The following is a 16,442-nucleotide window of genomic DNA, read 5'->3' as shown; positions in this document are numbered from 1 at the left end:
TTTTTTTTTTCCTTATTGAAAAAGAAGACATGTCCATTTCGAAATGACCGTTGTTCACATTGATTGAGTCTTAGAAGGCTGGGGACCCTGCTCGGCACTTTACACTCACCATCCCGTTGAAGTCTCACAGCAACTGTCCATGGTAGATGCTGACAAACTCATTTCACAGAGGAGGGAGAGAGGCCCCAGGTGAAGGAGCCCCTCCTAGCCAGCAAAGGGGTCTCACACACACTGTTTCATCCAACCGCCTACACCAGTGGCCTTATTTAATGACTATATGACGTTCTCTAATATGTACTTGTGATTAACCCTGCCCTTTTGTTGGCCATTTAAGGGTTTGGCTTTGTAGTTTTTTAGCAATGACCATCTTCACATGAATTCATCTTTGTTCACCTCTCCTGTTATTTCCTTTTTTTTTTTTTTAAGGTTTTATTTACTTATTTTACAGGGAGAGACACAGCGAGAGAGGGAACACAAGCAGGGGAGTGGGAGAGGGAGAAGCAAGCTCCCCACCGAGCAGGGAGCCCGATGCGGGGCTCGATCCCAGGACCCTGGGATCATGACCTGAGCGGAGGGCAGAAGCTTAACGACTGAGCCACCCAGGCGCCCCTCTCCTGTTATTTCTTTAGAATCATTTCCTTGAAGTGACGTTACTGAGTCATCCTTTTTCAAGTCTTGTTACTTATCACCGAGCGCCTTCCCCCGAAGCCAGCTGGCACTCCCGGCGCGTCTAGAAGGTCCTCTTCAAGAGGCCCGCACTGTGGCCCCTGGAAGGTGTATCTCTTTGACTGGATTTACATCTCCGTGATCACTAGTGAGGCTGGACTTATCTCTCACACAGTGATTAGTGGCAGACCCGGGAGGAATTGTCACCGAGAGCGGCTTGTCACTCCTGCGGGCCCTCTCGTCCTCGCTCTCACTCCCGGTTGCTGCTGATTTGGTGTTTCAGTCTGGACCCAGATAATTTAGGGGTGCACCAGTGAGGAAAACCGTCTCCTATTCAACATATCCAGCCGAACTTTGTTCTTCACGAGGACCTGTGTCCGCATTTCGACCCCTCACCTCAGCCCCTGCCACGTGGTGTGGCTCCCTCACAACGGCCCCACCTCAGAAGAAAGGTCAGAGTTAAGATTGCCCTTCACTGAAACTCCAATCTGCAAGTTCAGGCCGTTCTGGAAACGGTAGGTTTTTTTTTTTTGTTTTTTTTTTTCAGGAAGTAACTGAGCCACAGCCAGAGGGCCCATGCACCCTGCTTTCTCTTCCCCGAGAAGTTTCCGTTCTTTTTGTTCTCAGGGGAGGTGAGGAAGGGAGGAGGCCAGAAGAAGAACCTCGCCTTCTCGTGAGGCCCCTGGCCCAGGCTGCTGCGTGAGTACCGCCCCCCGCCGCCCCAACACACAGCTTTCCGACAGGGACCGGGGTCTTTGAAGAGCCTGCAGTGCTCCGAGTTAGACAGGAATGCATCATCACCTCCCATAGGTTGTGTAATCTCCTTCCTCCGCTCAGAGGATCAGGACAGAAGGTGCAGCCAGGCACTGAGGACAGGCTGGTGCTAGCTGGTTCGTCACGTGCACCCGGAGTCCAGAGGGATTTGCACCAGTTCCTCACCTCAGACTCCAGCCTGAGATGCCTGTGACGGAGTGTGTTCACCTGCTTGCTGCTCCAGAACCACCTAAGGCTTCCTCCAGAGTTCACTTGGGGCTGCCCTCTGACTGTCATTGAGGAACTCGGGAGTCTCCCTTCTGGGCACGCCCTCCTCTGCCAGGCGCTAGCTTTTAGCTCTCGTTTCCCTCCTCCTCACCTCCACTTAGGATCCTTGGCTCAGGTTGTTGGATGTTCAGTTCCTTCAGGTTTTCCCTGAATGGAGCCAGAGGTTCTGAATCCCTGCAGGTAGGGGAAGGGGGGAAAGAAAAGGTGGGAATCTGGCCTGAGGACTGGACAGTAAGACCTTTCCTCAGACTCTTGACATACATGACTCCTATGGGTGTTCACATCAAAATCTTGTCTTTGGCTCTATTCCCTATTTTGAGTCGTGTTTCCAAAGCCCCTCTTCTGTTATTCCAGCATATCCAAGCCCCAGAATGTGGGTGGGGGTGCTCCACACCATGAAAATGTTGGCACTTGTGAAGTGACAGGAATTATGAAATGCATCGGAAACCTAAAGGTGGCCCTCTGCTTATGTTGGTAGGGCTTTGGTAGCGTCATCAACAAGCGTCTGAGTATATCGCTTGGGTGGAGCTGCAGCTAGAATTAGGGAAACAAAGACATAGAAGTCATGCTTCTGACCCTTACAGGGTCATCACAAGACCAAGTTGGCCTGCAGGCCAGATGAGTGGCCCCCCACAGTGCTAGATGAATTCACAGGAGGGAGCACTGACCAGGAAGTCTTCACAGAGGCAGCTCTCCAGGCTGGACCTTGAAAGCAAGATATAAGACTTGACAAGTGGCCCCCTGGAGGAGGACATCCCAAGCGGGGGCGTAGGCAACAAGCTAAGACTCATAGGTGGAAATGGCAGCTGGCACGTTTGGAAATTGCGAGATCATTCAGGAGGCTCCAGGACCCATGTGAGGGGTTCTGCCTCAGTCAGGGCTCCCAGAGAAGCAGAACCAGTAGGAGATATAGAGTAAGAACTGGCTTATGTGATTGTAGGGGCTGGCCAGGAAAATGGGCAACCCATAGGGCAGGCCACCAGGTAGGGCAGGCTGGAAGGAAACTCACCAGCAGGAATAGAAGCGGCTGTCCACGGGCAGGATTTCTGCTTCCCTGAGGAAGCCTTAGCTCTCTCTGAAGGTCCTTCAACTGCTGGGATTAAATTATCCGGAACAAATTTATTTAAAGTCAACGGATGTTTTTTTTCAGCTTTATTGAGGTATAATTGACAAGTAAAATTTTAAGATATTTAAATTGTACATCATGATGATTTGATTTGTGTGTATACTGTGAAAGGGTTTCTCCCATCTAGTGAATTAACACATCCATCACCTCACACCTCATATTATACATTTAACTTATACTCTTGGCAAATGTCAATGATACAGTATAGTGTTATCAACTATAATCACCATGTTATACATTATATCCTCAGATTGGCATTATTCATCTTTTTTTTTTAAGATTTTATTTATTTGAGAGAGAGAGAGAGAATGAGAGCGCGAGAGGGAAGAGGGTCAGAGGGAGAAGCAGACTCCCCGCTGAGCAGGGAGCCCGATGCGGAACTCGATCCCGGGACTCCAGGATCACGACCTGAGCCGAAGGCAGTCGCCCAACCAACCGAGCCACCCAGGCGCCCCATATTCATCTTTTTTTTTAAAAAGATTTTATGTATTTATTTGAGAGAGAGAGAGAGAGAGATCACAAGCAGCGGGAGGGGTAGAGGGAGAAGCAGGCTTCCCGCTGAGCAGGGAGCCCGACGATGGGCTCGATCCCAGGACCCTGGGATCATGACCTGAGCCGAAGGCAGACGCTTAACCTACTGAGCCACCCAGGCGCCCCTGGCATTATTCATCCTATAGGTGAAAGCTCGTGCCCTTTTACCAACCTCTCTCTATTTGTCCTACCCTCAGCCTCTTATTCCCTGAGGTATCTTTGAGTTTGACAATTTTTTAGATTCCACATACAAGTGAGATCACGCAGTATTTTTCTCTATCTGGCTTATCTCACTTAGCATAATGCCCTCAAGTCCCATCCATATTGTTGCAAATGGCAGGTTTCCTTCTTTCTCGTGGCTGAATAATATTCCATTATCATATCCAGTGGTATTGGATAATAATATTATCCAATAAAACTATCCAATAACATTCCACTACCATTCCATTTTCATTCCAAATGTGTCACATTCACCTATTGATGGACACTTATGTTGCTTCCATCCCTTGGCTGTTACGAATAATGCTGCAGTGAACATGGGAGTGCCGATATCTCGATATCCTATTTTCATTTCCTTTGAATAGATGCTCAAAACAGGATTGCTGGATCGTATGGTACGTAGTTCTATTTTTTATTTTCTCAGAAACCTCCACACTGTTTTCCACAGTGGCTGCACCAATTTATATTCCCACCAGCAGTGCACAAGGGTTCCCTTTCCTCCACATCCTTGCCAATACTTACCTTGTCTTTTTTTATGACAGCCATTCTAACAGATTCACGTGAGGTGATATTTCATTACGGTTTTGATTTGCATTTCCCTGATAATTAGTGATTTTTAGCACATTTTCATGTATCTGTTGGCCATTGTATGTCTTCTTTAAAAAAAAGGTCTACTCAGTTCCTCAGCCCATTTTTTAATTGGATTGTTTGGGTTTTTGCTATTGAGTTGTACGAGTTCTTTATATATGTGGATGTTAACCCTTTATCAGATACATGGTTTGCAAATAGTTTCTCCCACTCCATAGGTTCCTTTTCATTTTGTTGATGGTTTCCTTTGCTACCATTTAGAAGCTCTTTAGATTGCTGTGGTTCTGCTTGTTTATTTTTGCTTTTGTTGCCTTTGTCAAGACTGATGTCAAGGAGCTTACCCCTTATGTTTTCTTCCAGGAGTTTTATGGCGTTGGGTCTTTTTTTTTAAATAATTTTATTTATTTATTTGACAAAGAGAGACATAGCGAGAGAGGGAACACAAACAAGGGGAGTGGGAGAGGGAGAAGCAGACTCCCTGCTGAGCAGGGAGCCCGATGCGGGGCTCGATCCCAGGACCCCGGGATCATGACTTGAGCCAAAGGCAGACGCTTAACGACTGAGCCATCCAGGCACCCGGGCGTCAGGTCTTAAATTTAAGTCTTTAATCCATTTTGAGTTGATTTTCATATATGGTATGATATAGGGGTCCAGTTTCATTCTTTTGCATGTGAATGTCCAGTTTTCCCAACATCATTCATTGAAGAGACTTTCCTTTCCCAATTGTATATTCTTGGCCCCTTTGTTGTAAATTAATGGACCATTTATGCATGGATTTATTTCTGGGCTCTCTATTCCATTGATCTATGTGTCTGTTTTTACGCCAATACAATACTGTGTTGATTACTTTACCTTTGTAATATAGTTTGAAATCAGGAACTATGATGCCTACATCAAGTCACCTGATTATGAATGTCAGTCACATCTACAAAATACCTTCACAGCAACAACTAGATTTGATCGAATAACTGGGGACTACAGTCTAGCCAAGTTAACACGTAAAACTGACCATCACAGGTAGCAATCAGAAATGAGAATGGAAAAAGAGACTGAGGTCAACATGGTTTTTCAAAGCCTGAGACTCACATACGTGAGTAAATTTATAATTTCCTCCCCATGAAATCAGATTTCCATTATCTTTCCCTAGTCCCAAATTCTCCAACTGGGTAACTCTTTAGTGGAACCTTAGTATCTAGAGAGGGAAATTAGGTTCATCATGATACCTTTTTAGAGCTAAAGCATCATTTTTCCAAGGCTAAATCAGGTCAGTTAATATGTACAGGTTCCAGCCTACCCATGTTCCCAACAGACATAGCACCAGTAAGACTTGGCCTGAGAATTTATGGGTTAAGAAGGAAGACTGTTTTTGAGGTTTTCTCTCTCCTCTCTCTTCCACTCTATCCATCACTGCAACTGAGGTTCCAGAGGGCAAGAATAATGTTTGAAGGTATCATGTCTCCTTTTATACCCACTACGCTTCTCCAAAAGCCTAAGGTGGACCTCTGAACACCAACAGGTCAAATCTACAGCTGAAGCCAACTGAATTAGGCACAGGTGGGAAGCTGACCCTGGTTTGATGATTCAAGATTCACCAACTCAGGACTAGCAATGAGGCAGCTTGCCCATTAGTGGGGTGGTCATCCAGAAAAAGAAATAGACTATAACTTTCTGGTCTGATATGGAGCTGATGTGGAAGACCTGAGGGAGGACTCCAGCCTTCTGTGACTTGAACTGAATCATGCATGACTCTGGGCCCTGCCCTTTAAGAGCTCAGTGCTAGCCAACCCTTAGAGCCACAGGTGACCCTGAGGAACAACTGGGAGGAAGCTTCTACTGAAAGTTTAGATTTGTGCACCTGGGCTTCTGAGAGCTCATTCCATCCACTGCAGTAGCCTCAAGAGCAGAAAAATGACAGAATGAGGCCAACAAACTCCTTCTGACAGTTACATCTCCCTTCCTGGAAGAAAGAGGAGGAAAATAAAAAACAAGTGGCAATGCTTCCCAGATTTAGAAAGCAAAAAAGTAGCCCATATGGAATCTGAGATGGTTTGGTCACTGGGATCTTGGGTCCTTCGCCTGAGCCCTGCTCCATCTAGAATCACTCTAGGAGACCTAACCTAGGGGGCAGAATGAGGTGGAGCTGCCAGAGCCTGGGAGCGCCTAGTGTAGCTACAGTTGAATTAGCAGGATAGAGAGCATGGGTGAAAGGTGGACTCAGCAAGCTGGTGGGCCAAAGCAGGACAGTATATAGCAAGGGTCAGAATGAAGTGGGGCACCATTGCTGGTGGGAATGTAAGATGGAGCAGCTGCTATGAAAAACAATATGGAGACTCCTCAAAAAAATTAAAAATAGAACTACCATATGATCCAGCAATTCCACTTTGGGTATATATCCAAAAGAACTGAAAACAGAGCTTGAAGAGATATTTGCGCACCGTGTTCACCGCCGCATGTTCACAATAGCCAAGAGATGGAAGCCACCTACATGTTCACCAACAGATGAATGGGGAAAAAAGATGTGGTGTATACATGCAACGGAATATCATTCAGCCTTAAAAAAAAAAAAAAATAAGGAAATCCTGTCATATGCTACAATGTGGATGAACCTTGAGGACATTATGCTAAGTGAAACAAGCTAATCATAAAAAGACAAAGATCACATGATTCCACTTATATGGGGCCTCTAAAATAGTCAAACTCTTAGAAACAGAAAGTAGAATGGTAGTTGCCAGGGACTGGGAGGCTGGGGAGAAAAGGGGGGGGGGTTGCTGTTCAATTGGCATAGAGTTTCGGTTTTGCAAGATGAAAAAGTTCTAGAGATCTGTTGCACAACAATGTGTATGTAGTTACTACTACTGTACTGTACAATTAAAAATGGTTAAGATGGCGGCACGCTTGGTTGGTTCAGTTGGTGGGAGTGCGACTCGATCTCAGCTCCAGTCTTTATCCCAGGGTGGTGAGTTCGAGCCCTGTGCTGGGCTCCGTGCTGGGCGTGGAGCCTACTTAAAAAAAAAAGTAGTTAAGATGGCAAATTTTGTGTTATATTTTCGACCGCAATAAAAAAAAAGAGGAGATGAAGCACCATAAAATCCAATTATGCATGTGCTAAGGTTAGTTCCATAATGAATCTTGAGGTGGAAGCCTGTCTGTTTTGTGGGGGCACCCCCCTGCCAAACCTCACCAAGCCACCTGATCCACCCAGAACACATTATCTGGAAGACCCAAAGCATCAGCTTCATATACATGGGCCATTTTCTACGATACCCTGAGCTGATTTTGTTCTTCCGGTATTTTTACACATCAGTGAAATACTTCTCTCTGATAATAATAGTAATAACTAACATTTACAGAAAACTTACCACAAAGGAATTACATTATATATGATGAATAAGATGAAAATTAACTATAGTCAAACCAATCCCTGAGAGCCCCTTAAATTGCCAACAAAGTACAATATATATATGATTTAGTGTAAACAACCCTCCCATACTGGTAGTTCTCAGGCCAACAAAAGTGTTTGAATTATTGAGGTAGCTCAGAGGAAAGAACAAAAGGAAAGTTTATATGCAGATGTCTGGGCTTTCATAACCATGGGGAAGGGGGGCTGGTGAATAAAAAATTCATGCTGACCTGCAAGCTTTGCTTGATTCTCTTTTCATATTAAGGCTCTATCAAAAGTCTCACAGTTGAGAAATTGTCATCGGCCAGTACCCCCACAGTGCCAGAACCCCATGGCAATGCTGGTTTCGGCTCTCTTCAAGGTAGGAACAGCCTTCACAGTCTGACAGAGGAGGTGGGACCTATCACATGAAGATGAGTTCTCTACAGTGCAAACCAGTCTATTTACAGGCACCAGCAGTGCAAAATTTGGCAGCCCTAAATGAAGTCTCATCAATTTTGGAAGCAGGGGAAAAAAACAGAGCTAAGCGTTTTAGGGAAGAGAGAGAAAGTGAAATTCTCATCTTTGATTTTATCTGGGAAACCCACCATTGTACACTAATAATATGGACTAACAGAGAAAGGGGAACGATGAGGATTTTGGCTTTTTCTGTGTTGTTTTACTTGTTTATTTTAAAAATACATGTAATTAGAAAGCAAGAAAAAAATGAACTATAGATGTAGAGATATAGCTAAACGTAAAAAAAAAAAAAGCCATAATTGTGAGTAAAAAAAGCAAGATGCAGGATATGTACCTCATTGGTGAGGTCGACATGTACGATGCGGAAAATGCAAAACAGTACGGTTTGCAAAATTGCTTATGGATCGACATATATATAGTAAAAATATAAAAATGTGCATGAGGATGACAAACTTCAAGTTCAGGATAGAAGTCACCACTGGGAAAGAAAGGAGGAGGACTTCATGGAGCTCACGGGGACTCCCATTGTACCAAGCACGTTGAATTTCTCAAACTGGATGGGGGGGGAATATATGAGTGCTTATTATATAATTATTGTACTTTTTTATATATGCCTGACGTATTTCTTCCTTTAAAAAGGGGGGAAAATGAAAAAGATGAAGCCTCCTCATACTCAATAATGTTAATGGATGTGTTTATTATGAGATTGAACCAAATGATTTAAGAAGGCTGGATCTTAAGATGAGCCTAAGATAAAGGTGCATCCATCTCTCTACAAACTCTTCCAAGGGCTGTGCTATACACACTCCACTTCATGAAAGCTCTGTGAGGTTGGTTCTCTTTTCCACATTTCACCAAAAAGGAACTAGGGGCACCGGTTCAGTAGTTTGTCTAAGACCAGGTGGCTGCAATTCCCTGAATTTGTTTCCCTACAATTTCCAAGAGGCGGTATTTTGAAGACCTGTGATAATGTTGAATCATGTAGCGGGAAGAATAGAGCAAATCACAAGCATGGTCTGCCCTTTATTTTATTTTTTTAATTTTATTTATTTATTTGACAGATAGAGGTATAGCGAGAGGGAACACAAGCAGGGGGAGTGGGAGAGGGAGAAGCAGGCTTCCCGCCCAACAGGGAACCCGATGTGGGACTTGATCCCAGGACCTTGGGACCATGACCTGAGCCAAAGGCAGATGCTTAACGACTGAGCCACCCAGGCGCCCCTGCCCTTTAGAAAGTACCTGCTGAGAGCATCATTGGCCCGAAGTGTGGGTCTAAGGCACTCAGCCCTTCCCTTTCCTCCTAACCCGGGGCCATCTCTTTGACATTTAGTTAGCCTGCGGTCAGATCTCTTTCAATCCCAGTGCCTACAGGATCCTGATCTTGGGGGACTGGGAGAGCTAGACCTAGCTTTTCTCAGGCCCACTGACCTCTCAAGTCATTATTCCTGGCTCCATGGGCGCATCTTGCTTTATTTCCCGTGTGTGTGTGTGCGCGCGCGCGCGCGCGCGCTTTCTGCTTTAATTGGGCAATCAATGTGCCACTCTCGCATTAACGATGGTGGGGAAGGGAGTAATCAAACTCTCAATTGTACACTTCGGTAACATAAGGCTAGCAAGATGTGTGGTACTGAGATGGCACCCCGCACCCGAAAGGGAAAATGACTTTCCGTGGCTCTCCATTGTTTTGGGGCTTGTTTGCGTTGCTGTGCAGTTGTAATGGAAAACGAATAAAAATAAAAATCCCGGGGCCCGTTTTGGCCCGCGCTTGGGAAGTTAATCCCACTGTCCTGGCAGAAATCCAGCTCAGGTCACTGCATTCTGCTGGCGGAAGCCGCCTCATGCGGTTTTCAGTGGATGTCACTCTCTTCTTTGCGTCTTTCTCAGCTCCGCGTGCAGCGAATTAAACAGCTGTCCCTCCCCCACCCGCGGGGACTATAGTTCTGCAGAACTCAGAATGACCCCGCCTCTTACCACAGTGGTAAGAGGGGTTTAGGGGCCAGGAAACTAACCTGCTTCCAGAACCAGCCGCTGAGATATTTGCTACAGTCAAGATCTGTATGCATGTGTCTTTCTCTGAGTGCGTTCGCGCAGTCACAGAATCAGACTCCTCGTGTTAAAAGATTTTTCAGGAATCACGTAGTTTCTTTACAACTCCCTATGCATATAGACCCTCCATTTGTTTTGTAACGTTTTGTTACGCAAATTAAAAATGTTTCCTTATCTGAGGTACTTAGAAATTTATCTCCCTTCCACCCATATATGCTTTTATTGATGCTTTTAATTGTTTTTATGGATTTTTTTTCTAGTGTTTAACTCTTTCCCCTAAGAAATGTATTGCATTTCATGGTGTGAGGAATGGTTCTAACTAGTTCTTCCCATACAAATAATCTTGTATTCTTAACAATGTTTACTGAATAGCCATTTCTTTTTTTTTTTAAGATTTTATTTATTTATTTGACAGAGAGAGACACAGCGAGAGAGGGAACACAAGCAGGGGGAGTGAGAGAGGGAGAAGCAGGCTTCCCGCGGAGCCAGGGAGCCCAATGCGGGGCTCGATCCCAGGACCCTGGGATGGTGACCTGAACCAAAGGCAGACACTTAACGACTGAGCCACCCAGGCGCCCCATGAATAGCGATTTCTAATTGTGTGACTTCAGCAAATGACTTAAACCTGCCTGAGAGTCAGCTTTCAGTATCTGGGAAAATAGGAATGATAATGATACTTACAGAGAGGCTTGTCCCAAGGATGGGGTAAGACAACGCGGGAAAATCTCCTAGCACCGTTGCATGCATGGCCGATACGTGTGTCATAAATGTTATCTTCCTTTTTGTCTCCTTTCCTTCCTTTTTATCTGCATCCACCGATTTTTTGTTTCTAGAGCCCTTTCATATACCCCTGAAATCGAACCTCTCTAGAATGACCCAAAGGTTGTCTATCCCAGGTTTTATATTAGGAAGCTACTAGATAGAAAGTTTGGGGGATGTGGAGGAGGTAGGGGGCAATGAAGGCACTTTTCTTCAAGGGACCCCACCTAACCACACACACACTTTCTTTGCTTGCAAATGATGGGCTGTTTCTGCCCTCTATCCCCAGGTCAGAGAATCCTCTTCGAGGCTGTTCTTCTGAGGCCTTAAAATGCTCCCCTCCCCAAGTTGTCATGTCAGATCTTTGGGGGAAATCTGATTTTTAAGGACAAGGCTTCATATGTGGGTTGTTTCATTTTGGGGGTAGGGTGGGGGTAGGAGTTGGCCATGGGTTTGCTGCATTCCAGGAAGAGGGAGGACTCTGCTCTCCTCCGATGAGTCATGGAAGAGAAACGTCTAATGTTTGCAAACATCCCCAGCCAAGGCTTTGCTTTCTTGTCCTCCACCCATCCCCCCATCTGTGCAGATTGAACCCACCTGAGAAGATTCAAATGTTAAACGTGAAGGCTAAAGCAGAGGCTGTGGGTTCTACCACCATTCGAGATAGAAAGCTGCTAAGAGAAAGGGAGGCAGTACCCTTGTATCTGGACTCCAGCATGTGAGAGACAGATCAGGACCTTACATTGGGTGTATCTGTCTCCAAATCAGGACATGATCTGGGTGGTGCAGGAGGACTGAGTGAATGAACAGGGCTGTCCCCAGGGGCATGCTTGAGCACACTTCTAGTCAACCGCACCTCTGCAGAGGGCTGGGAGATTGAGAGAAGCCTCCGGTGGGAGAAAGGAGCAAAGGGGATTGCAGAAAAGGAGGCAAGGGCTAGGAAGACAGGGGAAGCCTTGCAACTGGGAGAAGCCTGGAGCTGCAGCCCTCAGGGGAGGATGAAGGCTGAGCGGGCTGGAGAGGGACTGGAGCAGGCGGGGGTGTGCGGGAGAGGACCATCGCCTCAGCCTCAGCAGACTGCTGGAGCCAGATGGGGCTCATGATGCATCCTCCCAGATGGAACGGATCAGCCTTGTCAGACATGCTTCCCTCAGGATACACAGTGTCCCCCTCCCTCCCCCTCTCTGAAATCAGGAGAGAATCACAAGGTGACTTGGGAGGGCAGCCAGCCTCCTGGGATCTTTTGTGAACTATCAGGTAACGACAGGCGGGATCACAATAGGAGACCTAAACAGGCCTCCAGTACCACCACCCCCCCTTTTTTTTTTTCTATTGTGGGACATCAAGGGAGCAAGCTCATGAGCTTGGGAACAAAGATCCTATTCTAGGAATTTGTCCACTGCAACCCTATCCGGCACATTTGCAAGCCTTGGATTTCTGCCCGACGGAAACTCTACCTGCTCACTGTGCCCCCACTTTTGCCAGAGCAGCACCCTGGCACCGGGCAGGAAAGGGAGACTCTGAGGAGCTCATCATTTAAAATAAAAAATCGCGTTTAATCACTGTTCATTTCTCTACCAGGCTCGGGAGGCCTTGTCATCTCTTCGTTTTAAACATTTCGCTGTTTAAGGTCTGAGCACCTTGGGGGGTGAGAAAGGAGGGCAGTGGAAGAGAACTTTTGAAATCTTTCCACAAAAATCAAAGAACAAACCAACTGGAGGGAAAAATAGCAGCTATATTTAAACTACATTATCCCATCAGGGAGCTATGGTTTTGAAAACCATTCCACAGTACTTTGTTTGGCACTGATGCATGGATTTCTTTTCTTTAATTTTTTTTTTCTAATGACAACTTTTTTTTTTCCAGAGCAGTAATTGCAAAGGAAGTGAAGGGCTTCACGAATTAGGTTGGTAGATATGCACTGAGCACCTGCTACATGACCTACCCTGTGCTAGGCGTAGGGGGCACAAAGTAAAGAAGGGAGCACTAGAAGACCTCAGAATAAATAATTATCATGCATTCATTAATTATTGTGCACCTTCTGAGTACATATGATGCCCGTTCTCCTGGACCTGATAATTTGGCGGAAGAACACAGACAATAAACTTAGTGGCTAAGCAGGACAAGAGAAAGATGTACATTTGCCAGTTTGCTGGTCCTTCTGTTCCAAATGCTGTTCTTCTCAGCTCTGACTGTGCACATGGCTATATATTATTCATGGCTCACTGCTCAGAGGGAGGTGACCATCCCACTGCCCCACCCCCCCATACACCTGTCACTCTCCCATGTGAGTCCATGTCCCAGACAAGTGGCGAGATCAGGTAGACAGCTGGGTACAGGAGTCTGGATATACAAATGTGTATGTCATCAATATTTAGGTGGAATTTATGGGGCGCCTGAATGGTTCAGTCATTAAGCGTCTGCCTTCGGCTCAGGTCATGATCCCAGGGTCCTGGGATCGAGCTGCGCATTGGGCTCCCTGCTCGGTGGGAAGCCTGCTTCACCCTCCCCCACTCCTCCTGCTTGTGTTCCCTCTCTCGCTGTGTCTCTCTTTGTCAAATAGATAAATAAAATCTTTTAAAAAATATTAGGTGGAATTTAAAGCAGTGGGCCTAAGGAAAGATTGTGGATAAGGAAGAATGTCCCACATCCCAAGTCCTGGGACACTCCACATTTCAAGTTGAGCAGAAGATGGGAAGGACATGAAAAGAAGGCTGACAAGCATAAGCCCGAGAAGTAGGAGGCAAACCTGAAAAAAACAAACAAACAAACAAAAAAACACAAAAAAACCCGAGTTACTATACTACAGTTGAGTGAGATACAAAAGTGTCATGTGGGATGCAGAACAAGGAGCAACTAGTGAGGATGGAAGTGATGGAGAAGTGATGGACATTGTCAGAGGAGGCTTCCAAGATGGGGTGGGATTTAGCCTTCATCTTGGAAGGAGGATTAGGGGTTTGCCGGGCAGATCCAAGCAGCAGGAAAAGCCTGAGTAAAGGTGCAGAGGGACAGATAATAGTCCACTTTGGCAGGAGCTTAGAACTGGAGGAGAGGCTGTGGTGGATATATGGCAGACGAAACTGAAAACTGCAGTGGAAGATTCTAGGGCCATTCCCAACCAGGCTTCCCAGTGTTCCATGCCAATTACTTCTGCTTCCTCCAAAAGGAGTTAAGCTCTTTGACTTTCCTTAATGAAGTGGACATCTTCTGTTTAGTCAACCCACCATTCATTCCCTTCCTTGATTTGATTTTCCTTAGGGGCATTGTTTTCCAGGGTGTGGGTCCTAAACTAGCAGCGTCAACATCACCTGGGAACTTGTTAGAAATGCACATTCTTGGACTCCATCCCAGACCTACTGAATGAGAATTCTGGAGGTAGGGCCCAGAAATCTTTTCACAAGCCCTCCAGGTGATGCTGCATGCCAAAGTTTGAAAACCACTGCTTCAGGGAACCACTTCTTCCCTTCTCTCAGTGCATGTAATTCAGGTGGGGCTGGTCACAGTCCCTCTTTCAGGTGGGGCACAGGACCCTCAGAAAATATTAGGCCTTTCCCTCCATGAAATTTCTAAACTTGGTGGATTTTAAACCAGAGACGCTGGGGGCCATGTTTGCTGTCACCTGGAGAGAGCCTACATCAAAGCCAAAGGCAAAGGAAAGCAGCAGATCCAAGGGATAGAAAGAGATTCTCAGTGACTTTATTTGAGCACCTGGATCAAGCTGTTCTGAATTTGGAGTCTGCTCCCAATAAGTCCCTTTATTATAAACATAAGCTAGTCAGTTGGATTTTGGACACTAAGCCATCAAAAGAATACTTACCAATGGAGGCAGGGAGGCAAATTCTGGAAAAGGCATTCTGTTAAGTTTGGCAAATTCTCAGATGTTAAAGTTATAGTTTGTGAACAGGTAGGAAAAATGGTGGTCACTAGGTACTGACATGTGTTCAAAAACACAAGCCAGGGGCGCCTCGGTGGCTTAGTCGTTAAGCGTCTGCCTTCGGCTCAGGTCATGATCCCAGGGTCCTGGGATCGAGCCGCGCATCAGGCTCCCTGCTCAGCCAGGAGCCGGCTTCTCCCTCTCCCACTCCTCCGCTTGTGTTCCCTCTCTCGCTGTCTCTCTCTCTCTCTGTCAATAAAATCTTTTTAAAAAAAATTAGAAAAAAAACACAAGCCAGCAACAAAACAAAACAAAACACAAGCCATGCCAAACTGGACACATTTCTGTGGAAATTCACTAGAATGTGACTTGGGGACTGTTCACTAGAAGGTGGACTTTGAGTCTGTTTTAGACAATGTATCTAGAGCTTAGCAACACAATTGATTCGTCCTCTCAGTAAGTTCTTATGGGCAAGTCAAGAAATGTGGGCTAGATAATAATGCAGTGGACTAACATCCCGTGGTTACCTGAAGAGACTTTAATTTACATAGCAAAGCATTTTAATATTGCAACAATTCTGCCCATTCTTTTATTCAACACGCATACATTCCAGAGTCAGTAAGAGATGCCAGATGTGACTGAGTTGGACAGCCTTAGTTCCCACCTCCCTCTCAGTGTGAACACCTTACTGCTCTGAGTCTAGCATGTAAATGTGTACTTTTCACATAGTATGATCCTTAAGTCGACTACGTCAGGTGCACAACCAAAAGAATGGTGTGTTCCAATGCTGTATAACAAAGTACAATGGGAGACAGAGAGGCAGGAGAGCACACTGTTAAGACTTTCACCTTCCTGACTTTGGAACCTGTAGCCAAGTTGATTTGATAGCTGTTGAACAACTAAACCCAGTTGATTGGTTATTTTCTAATCTGGAATGAACGCCTAGACATTCTATTGGATAAAGGCGTAGAAGTCGTAAGTTATGCTTTCCAAATTTATGCCTAGCCCAAGCTGGGACATAGAGATAAAATATGTCTTGAAGAAACTTAGGGGCACCTGAGTGGCTCAGTCGTTAAGTGTCTGCCTTTGGCTCAGGTCATGATCCCGGGGTCCTGGGATCGAGCCCCTCATCGGGCTCCCTGCTCAGAGGGAAGCCTGCTTCTTCCTCTCCCATTTCTCCTGCTTGTGTTCCCTCTCTCGCTGTCTCTCTCTGTCAAATGAATAAATAAATCTTTAAAAAAAAGAAGAAGAAGATGAAAACTCAAAAAAACCACAGCAGACTGCAAGGACCAAAATGAACATGAGAATATTCCGTTATAGTCAGAGTTCAGTGCCTGGGTTAAAAAGAATCAACAGTGCAAGTACACAATGGGAAGATTTAATAAGACTGCAGTTTATGTATACCGGACTCAGTTTTGAGCTGATTGTTAAGACAAATCAACAATGTGCAGGGAAAAGCATCAGAATAAGGGAGGACAATGGTAGCTCCATAGGGCCTTGCTCCAAGACCATGCCTAGACTGGGCGCCTGGGTGGCTCAGTTGGTTAAGCGACTGCCTTCCGCTCAGGTCATGATTCTGGAGTGCCGGGATCGAGTCCCACATCCGGCTCCCCGCTCAGCGGGGAGCCTGCTTCTCCCTCCGACCCTCCCCCCCTCATGCTCTCTCTCTCATTCTCTCTCTCAAATAAATAAATAAATAAAATCTTTAAAAAAATTATTAAAAAAAAAAAAAA

General features: G+C 45.6%; 1 long non-coding RNA gene across 1 annotated transcript; it reads left to right on the top strand.

Moving 5' to 3' along the window:
- Positions 1–672: 672 nt before the first annotated feature.
- LOC112837474 (uncharacterized) lies at positions 673–3,142 on the top strand. The gene is made up of 3 exons (XR_003211742.2): positions 673–1,118; positions 1,214–1,365; positions 1,477–3,142. It is a non-coding gene; the product is annotated as an uncharacterized lncRNA (long non-coding RNA).
- The last annotated feature ends 13,300 nt before the right edge of the window (positions 3,143–16,442 follow it).

Source organism: Callorhinus ursinus, unplaced genomic scaffold (assembly GCF_003265705.2).
Source record: "Callorhinus ursinus isolate GAN/ISIS: 27379988/994484 unplaced genomic scaffold, GSC_fseal_2.0 scaffold41, whole genome shotgun sequence".
NCBI lineage: Eukaryota > Metazoa > Chordata > Mammalia > Carnivora > Otariidae > Callorhinus > Callorhinus ursinus.
This window is presented reverse-complemented; position numbering and strand designations above follow the sequence as displayed.